The sequence below is a fragment of the Schistocerca gregaria genome, chromosome X (assembly GCF_023897955.1).
Source record: "Schistocerca gregaria isolate iqSchGreg1 chromosome X, iqSchGreg1.2, whole genome shotgun sequence".
Classification (NCBI taxonomy): Eukaryota; Metazoa; Arthropoda; class Insecta; order Orthoptera; family Acrididae; genus Schistocerca; species Schistocerca gregaria.
The window spans coordinates 12,481,691-12,499,185 of NC_064931.1; positions in this window are offsets into that span (position 1 = coordinate 12,481,691).

Sequence of the window (17,495 nt, forward strand, 5' to 3'; positions counted from 1 at the left end):
TCACTAGTTGTGTATCATAAAAGAGTCATCGTTACTCCTCCGAAGGGTTATTCGAGATATCTTAATCGAAACCCTAGTAACGAGTCATTGGCTACTTTAAGAGAGTCATAGTTACTCGTCCCAATTTCTCACCCAGTCTGCCATTTTTTCTTACTGCTGCCAGTCTGCCAGAAGCGATATGTCACTAGTTGTGTATCATAAAAGAGTTATCGTTTCTCCTCCCAGGGGTTAAGCGAGATATCTTAATCCAAACCCTAGTAACGAGGCATTGGCTACCTTAAGAGAGTCATAGTTACTCGTCCCAATTGCTCACCCAGTCCAACATTTTTTCTTACTGGGTCCAGGCTGCCAGAACCGATATGTCACTAGTTGTGTATCATAAAAGAGTCATCGTTTCTTCTCCCAGGGGTTATTCGAGATATCTTAATCGAAACCCTAGTAACGAGACATTGGCTACCTTAAAAGAGTCATAGTTACTCGTCCCAATTGCTCACCCAGTCCAACATTTTTTCTTACTGCGACCAGTCTGCCAGAAGCGATATGTCAGTAGTTGTGTATCATAAAGGACTGATCGTTACTCCTCCCAGGGGTTATTCGAGATATCTTAATCGAAACCTTAGTAACGAGGCATTGGCCACCTTAAGAGTGTCATAGTTACTCGTCCCAATAGCCTACCCAGTCCAACATTTCTTCTTACTGCGGCCAGTCTGCCAGAAGCGATATGTCACTAGTTTTGTATCATAAAAGAGTCATCGTTACTCCTCCCAGGGGTTATTCGAGATATCTTAATCGAAACCCTAGTAACGAGGCATTGGCTACCTTAAGAGAGTCATAGTTACTCGTCCCAATTGCTCACCAAGTAAAACGTTTTTTCTTACTGCGGCCAGTCTGCCAGAAGCGATATGTCACTATTTGTGTATCATAAAAGAGTCATCGTTTCTCCTCCCAGAGGTTACTCGAGATATCTTAATCGAAACCCTAGTAATGAGGCATTGGCTACCTTAAGAGAGTCGTAGCTACTCGTCCCAATTGCTCACGCAGTCTGCCATTTTTCTTTACTGTGGCCAGTCTGCCAGAAGCGATATGTCACTAGTTGTGTATCATAAAAGAGTCATCGTTACTCCTCCCAGGGGTTATTCGAGATATCTTAATCGAAACCCTAGTAACGAGGCATTGGCTACCTTAAGAGAGTCATAGTTACTCGTCCCAATTGCTCACCAAGTAAAACGTTTTTTCTTACTGCGGCCAGTCTGCCAGAAGCGATATGTCACTAGTTGTGTATCATAAAAGAGTCATCGTTACTCCTCCCAGAGGTTACTCGAGATAACTTAATCGAAACCCTAGAAATGAGGCATTGGCTACCTTAAGAGAGTCGTAGTTACTCGTCCCAATTGCTAACCCAGTCTGCCATTTTTTCTTACTGTGGCCAGTCTGCCAGAAGCGATATGTCACTAGTTGTGTATCATAAAAGAGTCATCGTTACTCCTCCCAGGGGTTATTCGAGATATCTTAATCGAAACCCTAGTAACGAGGCATTGGCTACCTTAAGAGAGTCATAGTTACTCGTCCCAATTGCTCACCCAGTCCAAAATTTTTTCTTACTGCAGCCAGTCTGCCAGAAGCGATATGTCACTAGTTGTGTATCATAAAAGAGTCGTCGTAACTCCTCTGAGGGGTTATTCGAGATATCTTAATCGAAACCCTAGTTACGAGGTATTGGCTACCTTAAGAGAGTCATAGTTACTCGTTCCAATTGCTCACCCAGTCCAACATTTTTTCTTACTGCAGCCAGTCTGCCAGAAGCGATATGTCACTAGTTGTGTATCATAAAAGAGTCGTCGTTACTCCTCCGAGGGGTTATACGAGATATCTTAATCGAAACCCAAGTAACGAGGCATTGGCTACCTCAAGAGAGTCATAGTCACTCGTCCCAATTGCTCACCAAGTAAAACGTTTTTTCTTACTGCGACCAGTCTGCCAGAAGCGATATGTCACTAGTCGTGTATCATAAAAGGGTGATCGTTACTCCTCCCAGGGGTTACTCGAGATATCTTAATCGAAACCCTAGTAACGAGGCATTGGCTACCTTAAGAGAGTCATAGTTAGTCGTCCCAATTGCTCACCCAGTAAAAGGTTTTTTCTTACTGCGGCCAGTCTGCCAGGAGCGATATGTCACTAGTTGTGTATCATAAAAGAGTCATCGTTACTCCTCCGAGGGGTTATTCGAGATATCTTAATCGGAACCCTAGTAACGAGTCATTGGCTACTTTAAGAGAGTCATAGTTACTCGTCCCAATTGCTCACCCAGTCTGCCATTTTTTCTTACTGCTGCCAGTCTGCCAGAAGCGATATGTCACTAGTTGTGTATCATAAAAGAGTTATCGTTTCTCCTCCCAGGGGTTATTCGAGATATCTTAATCGAAACCCTAGTAACGAGACATTGGCTACCTTAAAAGAGTCATAGTTACTCGTCCCAATTGCTCACCCAGTCCAACATTTTTTCTTACTGGGGCCAGGCTGCCAGAACCGATATGTCACTAGTTGTGTATCATAAAAGAGTCATCGTTTCTCCTCCCAGGGGTTATTCGAGATATCTTAATCGAAACCCTAGTAATGAGACATTGGCTACCTTAAAAGAGTCATAGTTACTCGTCCCAATTGCTCACCCAGTCCAACATTTCTTCTTACTGCGACCAGTCTGCCAGAAGCGATATGTCACTAGTTGTGTATCATAAAGGACTGATCGTTACTCCTCCCAGGGGTTATTCGAGATATCTTAATCGAAACCCTAGTAACGAGGCATTGGCTACCTTAAGAGTGTCATAGTTACTCGTCCCAATAGCCTACCCAGTCCAACATTTCTTCTTACTGCGGCCAGTCTGCCAGAAGCGATATGTCACTAGTTTTGTATCATAAAAGATTCATCGTTACTCCTCCCAGGGGTTATTCGAGATATCTTAATCGAAACCCTAGTAACGAGGCATTGGCTACCTTAAGAGAGTCATAGTTACTCGTCCCAATTGCTCACCAAGTAAAACGTTTTTTCTTACTGCGGCCAGTCTGCCAGAAGCGATATGTCACTATTTGTGTATCATAAAAGAGTCATCGTTACTCCTCCCAGAGGTTACTCGAGATATCTTAATCGAAACCCTAGTAATGAGGCATTGGCTACCTTAAGAGAGTCGTAGTTACTCGTCCCAATTGCTCACCCAGTCTGCCATTTTTCCTTACTGTGGCCAGTCTGCCAGAAGCGATATGTCACTAGTTGTGTATCATAAAAGAGTCATCGTTACTCCTCCCAGGGGTTATTCGAGATATCTTAATCGAAACCCTAGTAACGAGGCATTGGCTACCTTAAGAGAGTCATAGTTACTCGTTCCAATTGCTCACCAAGTAAAACGTTTTTTCTTACTGCGGAAAGTCTGCCAGAAGCGATATGTCACTAGTTGTGTATCATAAAAGAGTCATCGTTACTCCTCCCAGAGGTTACTCGAGATATCTTAATCGAAACCCTAGAAATTAGGCATTGGCTACCTTAAGAGAGTCGTAGTTACTCGTCCCAATTGCTCACCGAGTCTGCCATTTTTTCTTACTGTGGCCAGTCTGCCAGAAGCGATATGTCACTAGTTGTGTATCATAAAAGAGTCATCGTTACTCCTCCCAGGTGTTATTCGAGATATCTTAATCGAAACCCTAGTAACGAGGCATTGGCTACCTTAAGAGAGTCATAGTTACTCGTCTCAATTGCTCACCAAGTAAAACGTTTTTTCTTACTGCGGCCAGTCTGCCAGGAGCGATATGTCACTAGTTGTGTATCATAAAAGAGTCATCGTTACTCCTCCCAGAGGTTACTCGAGATATCTTAATCGAAACCCTAGAAATGAGGCATTGGCTACCTTAAAAGAGTCGTAGTTACTCGTCCCAATTGCTCACCCAGTCTGCCATTTTTTCTTACTGTGGCCAGTCTGCCAGAAGCGATATGTCACTAGTTGTGTGTCATAAAAGAGACGTCGTTGGTCCTCCGAGGGGTTATTCGAGATATCTTAATCGTAACCCTAGTAACGAGGCATTGGCTACCTTAAGAGAGTCATAGTTACTCGTCCCTATTGCTCACCCAGTCCTACATTTTTTCTTACCGCGACCAGTCTGCCAGAAGCGATATGTCACTAGTTGTGTATCATAAAAGAGTTATCGTTTCTCCTCCCAGGGGTTATTCGAGATATCTTAATCGAAACCCTAGTAACGAGACATTGGCTACCTTAAAAGAGTCATAGTTACTCGTCCCAATTGCTCACCCAGTCCAACATTTTTTCTTACTGGGGCCAGGCTGCCAGAACCGATATGTCACTAGTTGTGTATCATAAAAGAGTCATCGTTTCTCCTCCCAGGGGTTATTCGAGATATCTTAATCGAAACCCTAGTAACGAGACATTGGCTACCTTAAAAGAGTCATAGTTACTCGTCCCAATTGCTCACCCAGTCCAACATTTTTTCTTACTGCGACAAGTCTGCCAGAAGCGATATGTCACTAGTTGTGTATCATAAAGGACTGATCGTTACTCCTCCCAGGGGTTATTCGAGATATCTTAATCGAAACCCTAGTAACGAGGCATTGGCTACCTTAAGAGTGTCATAGTTACTCGTCCCAATAGCCTACCCAGTCCAACATTTCTTCTTACTGCGGCCAGTCTGCCAGAAGCGATATGTCACTAGTTTTGTATCATAAAAGATTCATCGTTACTCCTCCCAGGGGTTATTCGAGATATCTTAATCGAAACCCTAGTAACGAGGCATTGGCTACCTTAAGAGAGTCATAGTTACTCGTCCCAATTGCTCACCAAGTAAAACGTTTTTTCTTACTGCGGCCAGTCTGCCAGAAGCGATATGTCACTATTTGTGTATCATAAAAGAGTCATCGTTACTCCTCCCAGAGGTTACTCGAGATATCTTAATCGAAACCCTAGTAATGAGGCATTGGCTACCTTAAGAGAGTCGTAGTTACTCGTCCCAATTGCTCACCCAGTCTGCCATTTTTCCTTACTGTGGCCAGTCTGCCAGAAGCGATATGTCACTAGTTGTGTATCATAAAAGAGTCATCGTTACTCCTCCCAGGGGTTATTCGAGATATCTTAATCGAAACCCTAGTAACGAGGCATTGGCTACCTTAAGAGAGTCATAGTTACTCGTTCCAATTGCTCACCAAGTAAAACGTTTTTTCTTACTGCGGCCAGTCTGCCAGAAGCGATATGTCACTAGTTGTGTATCATAAAAGAGTCATCGTTACTCCTCCCAGAGGTTACTCGAGATATCTTAATCGAAACCCTAGAAATTAGGCATTGGCTACCTTAAGAGAGTCGTAGTTACTCGTCCCAATTGCTCACCGAGTCTGCCATTTTTTCTTACTGTGGCCAGTCTGCCAGAAGCGATATGTCACTAGTTGTGTATCATAAAAGAGTCATCGTTACTCCTCCCAGGTGTTATTCGAGATATCTTAATCGAAACCCTAGTAACGAGGCATTGGCTACCTTAAGAGAGTCATAGTTACTCGTCTCAATTGCTCACCAAGTAAAACGTTTTTTCTTACTGCGGCCAGTCTGCCAGAAGCGATATGTCACTAGTTGTGTATCATAAAAGAGTCATCGTTACTCCTCCCAGAGGTTACTCGAGATATCTTAATCGAAACCCTAGAAATGAGGCATTGGCTACCTTAAAAGAGTCGTAGTTACTCGTCCCAATTGCTCACCCAGTCTGCCATTTTTTCTTACTGTGGCCAGTCTGCCAGAAGCGATATGTCACTAGTTGTGTGTCATAAAAGAGACGTCGTTGGTCCTCCGAGGGGTTATTCGAGATATCTTAATCGTAACCCTAGTAACGAGGCATTGGCTACCTTAAGAGAGTCATAGTTACTCGTCCCTATTGCTCACCCAGTCCTACATTTTTTCTTACCGCGACCAGTCTGCCAGAAGCGATATGTCACTAGTTGTGTATCATAAAAGAGTGATCGTTACTCCTCCCAGGGGTTATTCGAGATATCTTACACTAGATCGCGTGTTGAGGCATTGGCTACCTTAAGAGAGTCATAGTTAGTCGTCCCAATTGCTCATCCAGTAAAACGTTTTTTCTTACTGCGGCCAGTCTGCCAGAAGCGATATATAACTAGTTGTGCATCATAAAAGAGTCATCGTTACTCCTCCGAGGTGTTATTCGAGTTATCTTAATCGAAACCCTAGTAACGAGGCATTGGCTACCTTAAGAGAGTCATAGTTACTCGTCCCAATTGCTCACCCAGTCTGCCATTTTCTCTTACTGCGGCCAGTCTGCCACAAGCGATATGTCACTAGTTGTGTATCATAAAAAAGTGATCGTTTCTCCTCCCAGGGGTTATGCGAGGTATCTTAATCGAAACCCTAGTCTCGAGGCATGGCTACCTTAAGAGAGTCATAGTTTCTCGTCCCAATTGCTCACCCAGTCCAACATTTTTTCTCACTGTGGCCAGTCTGCCAGAACCGATATGTCACTAGTTGTGTATCATAAAATAGTGATCGTTTCTCCTCCCAGGGGTTATTCGAGATATCTTAATCGAAACCCTTAGTATCGAGACATTGGCTACTTTAAGAGAGTCATAGTTACTCGTCCCATTTGCTCACCCAGTCCAACATTTTTTCTTTCTGCGACCAGTCTGCCAGAAGCGATATGTCACTAGTTGTGTATCATAAAGGAATGATCGTTTCTCCTCCCAGCGGTTATTCGAGATATCTTAATCGAAACCCTAGTAACGATGCATATTGGCTACCTTAAGAGATTCATAGTTACTCGTCCCAATTGCTCACCCAGTCCAACATTTTTTTTTACTGCAGCCAGTCTGCCAGAAGCGATATGTCACTAGTTGTGTATGATAAAGGAGTGATCGTTTCTCCTCCCAGGGGTTATTCGAGATATCTTAATCGAAACCCTAGTAACGATGCATTGGCTACCTTAAGAGAGTCATAGTTACTCGTCCCAATTCCTCACCCAGTCCAACATTTTTTCTTACTGCCGCCAGTCTGCCAGAAGCGATATGTCACTACTTGTGTATCATAAAGGAGTGATCGTTTCTCCTCCCAGGGGTTATACGAGATATCTTAATCGAAACCCTAGTAACGATGCATTGGCTACCTTAAGAGAGTCATAGTTACTCGTCCCAATTGCTCACCCAGTCCAACATTTTTTCTTACTGCAGCCAGTCTGCCAGAAGCGATATGTCACTAGTTGTGTATCATAAAGGAGTCGTCGTTAGTCCTCCGAGGGGTTATTGGAGATATCTTAATCGAAACCCAAGTAACGAGGCATTGGCTACCTTAAGAGAGTCATAGTTAGTCGTCCCAATTGCTCACCCAGTAAAACGTTTTTTCTTACTGCGACCATTCTGCCAGAAGCGATATGTCACTAGATGTGTATCATAAAAGAGTGATCGTTACTCCTCCCAGGGGTTATTCGAGATATCTTAATCGAAACCCTAGTAACGAGGCATTGGCTACCTTAAGAGAGTCATAGTTAGTTGACCCAATTGCTCACCCAGTAAAACGTTTTTTCTTACTGCGGCCAGTCTGCCAGAAGCGATATGTCACTAGTTGTGTATCATAAAAGTGTGATCGTTACTCCTCCCAGGGGTTATTCGATATGTTTTATTCGAAACCCTAGTAACGAGGCATTGGCTACCTTAAGAGAGTCATAGTTATTCGGCCCAATTGCTCACCCAGTCTGCCATTTTTTCTTACTGCGTCCAGTCTGCCAGAAGCGATATGTCACTAGTTGTGTATCATAAAAAAGTGATCGTTTCTCCTCCATGGGGTTATTCGTGATATCTTAATCGAAACCCTAGTAACGAGGCATTGGCTACCTTAAGAGAGTCATAGTTAGTCGTCCCTATTGCTCACCCAGTCCTACATTTTTTCTTACCGCGACCAGTCTGCCAGAAGCGATATGTCACTAGTTGTGTATCATAAAAGAGTGATCGTTACTCCTCCCAGGGGTTATTCGAGATATCTTAATCGAAACCCTAGTAACGAGGCATTGGCTACCTTAAGAGAGTCATAGTTAGTCGTCCCAATTGCTCATCCAGTAAAACGTTTTTTCTTACTGTGGCCAGTCTGCCAGAAGCGATATGTCACTAGTTGTGTGTCATAAAAGAGACGTCGTTACTCCTCCGAGGGGTTATTCGAGATATCTTAATCGTAACCCTAGTAACGAGGCATTGGCTACCTTAAGAGAGTCATAGTTACTCGTCCCTATTGCTCACCCAGTCCTACATTTTTTCTTACCGCGACCAGTCTGCCAGAAGCGATATGTCACTAGTTGTGTATCATAATAGAGTGATCGTTACTCCTCCCAGGGGTTATTCGAGATATCTTAATCGAAACCCTAGTATCGAGGCATTGGCTACCTTAAGAGAGTCATAGTTAGTCGTCCCGATTACTCATCCAGTAAAACGTTTTTTCTTACTGCGGCCAGTCTGCCAGAAGCGATATATAACTAGTTGTGCATCATAAAAGAGTCATCGTTACTCCTCCGAGGTGTTATTCGAGATATCTTAATCGAAACCCTAGTAACGAGGCATTGGCTACCTTAAGAGAGTCATAGTTACTCGTCCCAATTGCTCACCCAGTCTGCCATTTTCTCTTACTGCGGCCAGTCTGCCACAAGCGATATGTCACTAGTTGTGTATCATAAAAAAGTGATCGTTTCTCCTACCAGGGGTTATTCGAGATATCTTAATCGAAACCCTAGTCTCGAGGCATTGGCTACCTTAAGAGAGTCATAGTTTCTCGTCCCAATTGCTCACCCAGTCCAACATTTTTTCTCACTGTGGCCAGTCTGCCAGAACCGATATGTCACTAGTTGTGTATCATAAAAGAGTGATCGTTTCTCCTCCCAGGGGTTATTTGAGATATCTTAATCGAAACTCTTAGTATCGAGACATTGGCTACTTTAAGAGAGTCATAGTTACTCGTCCCAATTGCTCACCCAGTCCAACATTTTTTCTTTCTGCGACCAGTCTGCCAGAAGCGATATGTCACTAGTTGTGTATCATAAAGGAATGATCGTTTCTCCTCCCAGCGGTTATTCGAGATATCTTAATCGAAACCCTAGTAACGATGCATTGGCTACCTTAAGAGATTCATAGTTACTCGTCCCAATTGCTCACCCAGTCCAACATTTTTTTTTACTGCAGCCAGTCTGCCAGAAGCGATATGTCACTAGTTGTGTATCATAAAGGAGTGATCGTTTCTCCTCCCAGGGGTTATTCGAGATATCTTAATCGAAACCCTAGTAACGATGCATTGGCTACCTTAAGAGAGTCATAGTTACTCGTCCCAATTCCTCACCCAGTCCAACATTTTTTCTTACTGCCGCCAGTCTGCCAGAAGCGATATGTCACTACTTGTGTATCATAAAGGAGTGATCGTTTCTCCTCCCAGGGTTTATATGAGATATCTTAATCGAAATCCTAGTAACGATGCATTGGCTACCTTAAGAGAGTCATAGTTACTCGTCCCAATTGCTCACCCAGTCCAACATTTTTTCTTACTGCAGCCAGTCTGCCAGAAGCGATATGTCACTAGTTGTGTATCATAAAAGAGTCGTCGTTAGTCCTCCGAGGGGTTATTAGAGATATCTTAATCGAAACCCTAGTAACGAGGCATTGGCTACCTTAAGAGAGTCATAGTTACTCGTCCCAATTGCTCACCCAGCCCAACATTTTTTCTTACTGCAGCCAGTCTGCCAGAAGCGATATGTCACTAGTTGTGTATCATAAAAGAGTGTTCGTTACTCCTCCCAGGGGTTATTCGAGATATCTTAATCGAAACCCAAGTAACGAGGCATTGGCTACCTTAAGAGAGTCATAGTTAGTCGTCCCAATTGCTCACCCAGTAAAACGTTTTTTCTTACTGCGACCATTCTGCCAAAAGCGATATGTCACTAGATGTGTATCATAAAAGAGTGATCGTTACTCCTCCCAGGGGTTATTCGAGATTTCTTAATCAAAACCCTAGTAACGAGGCATTGGCTACCTTAAGAGAGTCATAGTTAGTCGACCCAATTGCTCACCCAGTAAAACGTTTTTTCTTACTGCGGCCAGTCTGCCAGAAGCGATATGTCACTAGTTGTGTATCATAAAAGTGTGATCGTTACTCCTCCCAGGGGTTATTCGATATGTTTTATTCGAAACCCTAGTAACGAAGCATTGGCTACCTTAAGAGAGTCATAGTTATTCGGCCCAATTGCTCACCCAGTCTGCCATTTTTTCTTACTGCGTCCAGTCTGCCAGAAGCGATATGTCACTAGTTGTGTATCATAAAAAAGTGATCGTTTCTCCTCCATGGGGTTATTCGTGATATCTTAATCGAAACCCTAGTAACGAGGCATTGGCTACCTTAAGAGAGTCATAGTTACTCGTCCCAATTGCTCACCCAGTCCAACGTTTTTTCTTACTGTGGCCAGTCTGCCAGAACCGATATGTCACTAGTTGTGTATCATAAAAGAGTGATCGTTTCTCCTCCCAGGGGTTATTCGAGATATCTTAATCGAAACCCTTAGTAACGAGACATTGGCTACCTTAAGAGTGTCATAGTTACTCGTCAAAATTGCTCACCCAGTCCAACATTTTTTCTTACTGCGACCAGTCTGCCAGAAGCGATATGTCACTAGTTGTGTATCATAAAGGAGTGATCGTTTCTCCTCCCAGGGGTTATACGAGATATCTTAATCGAAACCCTAGTAACGAGGCATTGGCTACCTTAAGAGAGTCATAGTTAGTCGTCCCAATTGCTGATCCAGTAAAACATTTTTTCTTACTGCGGCCAGTCTGCCAGAAGCGATATATAACTAGTTGTGCATCATAAAAGAGTCATCGTTACTCCTCCGAGGTGTTATTCGAGATATCTTAATCGAAACCCTAGTAACGAGGCATTGGCGACCTTAAGAGAGTCATAGGTAGTCGTCCCAATTGCTCCTCCAGTAAAACGTTTTTTCTTATTGCGGCCAGTCTGCGAGGAGCGATATGTCACTAGTTGTGTATCATAAACAAGTGATTGTTTCTCCTCCCAGGGGTTATTCGAGATATCTTAATCGAAACCCTAGTAACGAGGCATTGGCTACCTTAAGAGAGTCATAGTTACTCGTCCCAATTGCTCACCCAGTCCAACATTTTTTCTTACTGCGACCAGTCTGCCAGAAGCGATATGTCACTAGTTGTGTATCATAAAGGACTGATCGTTACTCCTCCCAGGGGTTACTCGTGATATCTTAATCGAAACCCTAGTAACGAGGCATTGGCTACCTTAAGAGTGTCATAGTTACTCGTCCCAATAGCCTACCCAGTCCAACATTTCTTCTTACTGCGGCCAGTCTGCCAGAAGCGATATGTCACTAGTTTTGTATCATGAAAGAGTCATCGTTACTCCTCCCAGGGGTTATTCGAGATATCTTAATCGAAACCCTAGTAACGAGGCATTGGCTACCTTAAGAGAGTCATAGTTACTCGTCCCAATTGCTCACCAAGTAAAACGTTTTTTCTTACTGCGGCCAGTCTGCCAGAAGCGATATGTCACTATTTGTGTATCATAAAAGAGTCATCGTTACTCCTCCCAGAGGTTACTCGAGATATCTTAATCGAAACCCTAGTAATGAGGCATTGGCTACCTTAAGAGAGTCGTAGTTACTCGTCCCAATTGCTCACCCAGTCTGCCATTTTTCCTTACAGTGGCCAGTCTGCCAGAAACGATATGTCACTAGTTGTGTATCATAAAAGAGTCATCGTTACTCCTCCCAGGGGTTATTCGAGATATCTTAATCGAAACCCTAGTAACGAGGCATTGGCTACCTTAAGAGAGTCATAGTTACTCGTCCCAATTGCTCACCAAGTAAAACGTTTTGTCTTACAGCGGCCAGTCTGCCAGAAGCGATATGTCACTAGTTGTGTATCATAAAAGAGTCATCGTTACTCCTCCCAGAGGTTACTCGAGATATCTTAATCGAAACCCTAGAAATTAGGCATTGGCTACCTTAAGAGAGTCGTAGTTACTCGTCCCAATTGCTCACCGAGTCTGCCATTTTTTCTTACTGTGGCCAGTCTGCCAGAAGCGATTTGTCACTAGTTGTGTATCATAAAAGAGTCATCGTTACTCCTCCCAGGTGTTATTCGAGATATCTTAATCGAAACCCTAGTAACGAGGCATTGGCTACCTTAAGCGAGTCATAGTTACTCGTCCCAATTGCTCACCCAGTCCAAAATTTTTTCTTACTGCAGCCAGTCTGCCAGAAGCGATATGTCACTAGTTGTGTATCATAAAAGAGTCATCGTTACTCCTCCCAGGGGTTATTCGAGATATCTTAATCGAAACCCTAGTAACGAGGCATTGGCTACCTTAAGAGTGTCATAGTTACTCGTCCCAATAGCCTACCCAGTCCAACATTTCTTCTTACTGCGGCCAGTCTGCCAGAAGCGATATGTCACTAGTTTTGTATCATAAAAGAGTCATCGTTACTCCTCCCAGGGGTTATTCGAGATATCTTAATCGAAACCCTAGTAACGAGGCATTGGCTACCTTAAGAGAGTCATAGTTACTCGTCCCAATTGCTCACCAAGTAAAACGTTTTTTCTTACTGCGGCCAGTCTGCCAGAAGCGATATGTCACTAGTTGTGTATCATAAAAGAGTCATCGTTACTCCTCCCAGAGGTTACTCGAGATATCTTAATCGAAACCCTAGTAATGAGGCATTGGCTACCTTAAGAGAGTCGTAGTTACTCGTCCCAATTGCTCACCCAGTCTGCCATTTTTTCTTACTGTGGCCAGTCTGCCAGAAGCGATATGTCACTAGTTGTGTATCATAAAAGAGTCATCGTTACTCCTCCCAGGGGTTATTCGAGATATCTTAATCGAAACCCTAGTAACGAGGCATTGGCTACCTTAAGAGAGTCATAGTTACTCGTCCCAATTGCTCACCAAGTAAAACGTTTTTTCTTACTGCGGCCAGTCTGCCAGAAGCGATATGTCACTAGTTGTGTATCATAAAAGAGTCGTCGTTAGTCCTCCGAGGGGTTATTGGAGATATCTTAATCGAAACCCTAGTAACGCGGCATTGGCTACCTTAAGAGAGTCATAGTTACTCGTCCCAATTGCTCACCCAGTCCAACATTTCTTTTTACTGCGACCAGTCTGCCAGAAGCGATATGTCACTAGTTGTGTATCATAAAAGAGTGATCGTTACTCCTCCCAGGGGTTATTCGAGATATCTTAATCGAAACCCAAGTAACGAGGCATTGGCTACATTAAGAGAGTCATAGTTAGTCGTCCCAAATGCTCACCCAGTAAAACGTTTTTTCTTACTGTGGCCAGTCTGCCAGAACCGATATGTCACTAGTTGTGTATCATAAAAGAGTGATCGTTTCTCCTCCCAGGGGTTATTCGAGATATCTTAATCGAAACCCTTAGTAACGAGACATTGGCTACCTTAAGAGTGTCATAGTTACTCGTCAAAATTGCTCACCCAGTCCAACATTTTTTCTTACTGCGACCAGTCTGCCAGAAGCGATATGTCACTAGTTGTGTATCATAAAGGAGTGATCGTTTCTCCTCCCAGGGGTTATACGAGATATCTTAATCGAAACCCTAGTAACGAGGCATTGGCTACCTTAAGAGAGTCATAGTTAGTCGTCCCAATTGCTCGTCCAGTAAAACGTTTTTTCTTACTGCGGCCTGTCTGCTAGAAGCGATATATAACTAGTTGTGCATCATAAAAGAGTCATCGTTACTCCTCCGAGGTGTTATTCGAGATATCTTAATCGAAACCCTAGTAACGAGGCATTGGCGACCTTAAGAGAGTCATAGGTAGTCGTCCCAATTGCTCCTCCAGTAAAACGTTTTTTCTTACTGCGGCCAGTCTGCGAGGAGCGATATGTCACTAGTTGTGTATCATAAACAAGTGATTGTTTCTCCTCCCAGGGGTTATTCGAGATATCTTAATCGAAACCCTAGTAACGAGGCATTGGCTACCTTAAGAGAGTCATAGTTACTCGTCCCAATTGCTCACCCAGTCCAACATTTTTTTTTACTGCAGCCAGTCTGCCAGAAGCGATATGTCACTAGTTGTGTATCATAAAGGAGTGATCCTTTCTCCTCCCAGGGGTTATTCGAGATATCTTAATCGAAACCCTAGTAACGATGCATTGGCTACCTTAAGAGAGTCATAGTTACTCGTCCCAATTCCTCACCCAGTCCAACATTTTTTCTTACTGCCGCCAGTCTGCCAGAAGCGATATGTCACTACTTGTGTATCATAAAGGAGTGATCGTTTCTCCTCCCAGGAGTTATACGAGATATCTTAATCGAAACCCTAGTAACGATGCATTGGCTACGTTAAGAGAGTCATAGTTACTTGTCCCAATTGCTCACCCAGTCCAACATTTCTTCTTACTGTGGCCAGTCTGCCAGAACCGATATGTCACTAGTTGTGTATCATAAAAGAGTGATCGTTTCTCCTCCCAGGGGTTATTCGAGATATCTTAATCGAAACCCTTAGTAACGAGACATTGGCTACCTTAAGAGTGTCATAGTTACTCGTCAAAATTGCTCACCCAGTCCAACATTTTTTCTTACTGCGACCAGTCTGCCAGAAGCGATATGTCACTAGTTGTGTATCATAAAGGAGTGATCGTTTCTCCTCCCAGGGGTTATACGAGATATCTTAATCGAAACCCTAGTAACGAGGCATTGGCTACCTTAAGAGAGTCATAGTTAGTCGTCCCAATTGCTCATCCAGTAAAACATTTTTTCTTACTGCGGCCAGTCTGCCAGAAGCGATATATAACTAGTTGTGCATCATAAAAGAGTCATCGTTACTCCTCCGAGGTGTTATTCGAGATATCTTAATCGAAACCCTAGTAACGAGGCATTGGCGACCTTAAGAGAGTCATAGGTAGTCGTCCAAATTGCTCCTCCAGTAAAACGTTTTTTCTTATTGCGGCCAGTCTGCGAGGAGCGATATGTCACTAGTTGTGTATCATAAACAAGTGATTGTTTCTCCTCCCAGGGGTTATTCGAGATATCTTAATCGAAACCCTAGTAACGAGGCATTGGCTACCTTAAGAGAGTCATAGTTACTCGTCCCAATTGCTCACCCAGTCCAACATTTTTTCTTACTGCGACCAGTCTGCCAGAAGCGATATGTCACTAGTTGTGTATCATAAAGGACTGATCGTTACTCCTCCCAGGGGTTACTCGTGATATCTTAATCGAAACCCTAGTAACGAGGCATTGGCTACCTTAAGAGTGTCATAGTTACTCGTCCCAATAGCCTACCCAGTCCAACATTTCTTCTTACTGCGGCCAGTCTGCCAGAAGCGATATGTCACTAGTTTTGTATCATAAAAGAGTCATCGTTACTCCTCCCAGGGGTTATTCGAGATATCTTAATCGAAACCCTAGTAACGAGGCATTGGCTACCTTAAGAGAGTCATAGTTACTCGTCCCAATTGCTCACCAAGTAAAACGTTTTTTCTTACTGCGGCCAGTCTGCCAGAAGCGATATGTCACTATTTGTGTATCATAAAAGAGTCATCGTTACTCCTCCCAGAGGTTACTCGAGATATCTTAATCGAAACCCTAGTAATGAGGCATTGGCTACCTTAAGAGAGTCGTAGTTACTCGTCCCAATTGCTCACCCAGTCTGCCATTTTTCCTTACTGTGGCCAGTCTGCCAGAAGCGATATGTCACTAGTTGTGTATCATAAAAGAGTCATCGTTACTCCTCCCAGGGGTTATTCGAGATATCTTAATCGAAACCCTAGTAACGAGGCATTGGCTACCTTAAGAGAGTCATAGTTACTCGTCCCAATTGCTCACCAAGTAAAACGTTTTGTCTTACTGCGGCCAGTCTGCCAGAAGCGATATGTCACTAGTTGTGTATCATAAAAGAGTCATCGTTACTCCTCCCAGAGGTTACTCGAGATATCTTAATCGAAACCCTAGAAATTAGGCATTGGCTACCTTAAGAGAGTCGTAGTTACTCGTCCCAATTGCTCACCGAGTCTGCCATTTTTTCTTACTGTGGCCAGTCTGCCAGAAGCGATTTGTCACTAGTTGTGTATCATAAAAGAGTCATCGTTACTCCTCCCAGGTGTTATTCGAGATATCTTAATCGAAACCCTAGTAACGAGGCAGTGGCTACCTTAAGAGAGTCATAGTTACTCGTCCCAATTGCTCACCCAGTCCAAAAGTTTTTCTTACTGCAGCCAGTCTGCCAGAAGCGATATGTCACTAGTTGTGTATCATAAAAGAGTCATCGTTACTCCTCCCAGGGGTTATTCGAGATATCTTAATCGAAACCCTAGTAACGAGGCATTGGCTACCTTAAGAGTGTCATAGTTACTCGTCCCAATAGCCTACCCAGTCCAACATTTCTTCTTACTGCGGCCAGTCTGCCTGAAGCGATATGTCACTAGTTTTGTATCATAAAAGAGTCATCGTTACTCCTCCCAGGGGTTATTCGAGATATCTTAATCGAAACCCTAGTAACGAGGCATTGGCTACCTTAAGAGAGTCATAGTTACTCGTCCCAATTGCTCACCAAGTAAAACGTTTTTTCTTACTGCGGCCAGTCTGCCAGAAGCGATATGTCACTAGTTGTGTATCATAAAAGAGTCATCGTTACTCCTCCCAGAGGTTACTCGAGATATCTTAATCGAAACCCTAGTAATGAGGCATTGGCTACCTTAAGAGAGTCGTAGTTACTCGTCCCAATTGCTCACCCAGTCTGCCATTTTTTCTTACTGTGGCCAGTCTGCCAGAAGCGATATGTCACTAGTTGTGTATCATAAAAGAGTCATCGTTACTCCTCCCAGGGGTTATTCGAGATATCTTAATCGAAACCCTAGTAACGAGGCATTGGCTACCTTAAGAGAGTCATAGTTACTCGTCCCAATTGCTCACCAAGTAAAACGTTTTTTCTTACTGCGGCCAGTCTGCCAGAAGCGATATGTCACTAGTTGTGTATCATAAAAGAGTCGTCGTTAGTCCTCCGAGGGGTTATTGGAGATATCTTAATCGAAACCCTAGTAACGCGGCATTGGCTACCTTAAGAGAGTCATAGTTACTCGTCCCAATTGCTCACCCAGTCCAACATTTTTTTTTACTGCGACCAGTCTGCCAGAAGCGATATGTCACTAGTTGTGTATCATAAAAGAGTGATCGTTACTCCTCCCAGGGGTTATTCGAGATATCTTAATCGAAACCCAAGTAACGAGGCATTGGCTACATTAAGAGAGTCATAGTTAGTCGTCCCAATTGCTCACCCAGTAAAACGTTTTTTCTTACTGTGGCCAGTCTGCCAGAACCGATATTTCACTAGTTGTGTATCATAAAAGAGTAATCGTTTCTCCTCCCAGGGGTTATTCGAGATATCTTAATCGAAACCCTTAGTAACGAGACATTGGCTACCTTAAGAGTGTCATAGTT